Source organism: Pimephales promelas, chromosome 2, assembly GCF_988280905.1.
Source record: "Pimephales promelas chromosome 2, fPimPro1.hap1.1, whole genome shotgun sequence".
Taxonomy (NCBI): Eukaryota; Metazoa; Chordata; class Actinopteri; order Cypriniformes; family Leuciscidae; genus Pimephales; species Pimephales promelas.
In genome coordinates, this window is record NC_142770.1 from 15222137 (window position 1) to 15223662 (window position 1526).

Below are 1526 nucleotides of genomic sequence, written 5' to 3' on the forward strand. Positions count from 1 at the left end.
TTTGTGGTTTGAATCACATCCAAAGTAATTAAAACACAGACAAAGACATGAGCTATTTTTAGAAGAGTTTCTATAAATAAAAAACTGCCTTCCACAAATAGAAACACGTGGAATCTAGGATGGGAACATTCCAGTTTGTCTTTTGGGTATTGCATTAACATCCGGTCACATTACAATTGACTCATCTTTAAACTTGCACGTATACTTAATCCTTATTTTTACTACTTTGCATGTTTTACAGTAAAGAAATAAAAATGTCATTAGATATATTTACAAAGACAAATGGAATTTATAGGAAATGGGAAATATGAGATCAAAAAGTTTTAAACAATCCTTATATTTTAGTTTTAATCTGTATAGTTTAGTGTACACACACACACACAGAGAGTTTAAATAAACATTAAGTTTTGTTTGATGAAAGATTATTTGAGAAAGAACTGCAGTGTTCCTGCCAACAAGACTTGCACAAGTACGTGACCACTCCAATGCTAATGCAAAGCAACCAATCAGATGCTTCCCCTGCTGATGAAGCCCCGCCCACAGCACACAGCCCTTGGATATAAAGGCAGCACACTTCAAGACAACATGTTTTAGTTCATTTCATAGAAATGGATAGAAAAACGAGAAATTCCGCACTATCTTCGAGCAAGAATCCCTTGATCGACTTCAGCAAACCTGATACGACTACAGAACACGAAATAAAGTGAGACGTGCATTTGATCAAGTTGCATTTGGTTTACGCCGAGCGATACACATGTGGTTGCTAATGTTTGTTGATTTTGTTTAACAGAAAAACCAAATGGACATCAAGAATGCTGTTCAAGACGTTTCCCACGAGAGAATCACAGAAAACCACACCACAGAGAAAATCATGCAACAACAAAAAGTGCATATTGATGCTAATTTTATTTATTTGCTGGGTTTCGACATTTAGCAAATTGATTTCATAATAATCATGAAATGAAATGTTCATGCCATTTCATCTCTAGTTATGATCAACTAAAATCAACTATATTTGTTTTTGTATAAAATGCAAAGTACAAATTTCTATACTTTCTGTGAATGTTATTTTCTCTGACACACACACACACACACACACACACACAATGTATATTAGGCTATTACTATGCTGTTTTGTAATGCAAATTAGTATGAAATTAAAACTATTCTATTTGAGGGCAAGTTTGTTTGAACCTATTTTCATTTTAGGCCTAAGGTTTTGGGCATCTGGCACATTGTTGGGTGTAGAAGGTTACCAATGTGATTGCTTTACCTGTAAATTAAATTAATGCTTTTCAATTACTGAATTCATTGAAAAAAAATACTTTTTTCCAAATATTTTTTTATTTAAATTTTTGGTAATGCCGTCGTGTAGGTCTTAAATTTCAATGTTTATGGTCTTAAAATGTCTTAGAAAACGTCTTAAATTTGACTTAATGAAACCTGCAGGAACCCTGTTACATATGTGGGTGCACTGTGTATAATTAGTTTATATATATAAATAAACACATATGCTTGTATATATG

The 1526-nt window shown here is 32.8% G+C and overlaps 1 long non-coding RNA gene across 1 annotated transcript; it reads left to right on the top strand.

Moving 5' to 3' along the window:
- The first annotated feature begins 594 nt into the window (after positions 1–594).
- LOC120477228 (uncharacterized) lies at positions 595–1307 on the top strand. The gene is made up of 2 exons (XR_005622346.2): positions 595–703; positions 791–1307. It is a non-coding gene; the product is annotated as an uncharacterized LOC120477228 (long non-coding RNA).
- Positions 1308–1526: the final 219 nt, after the last annotated feature.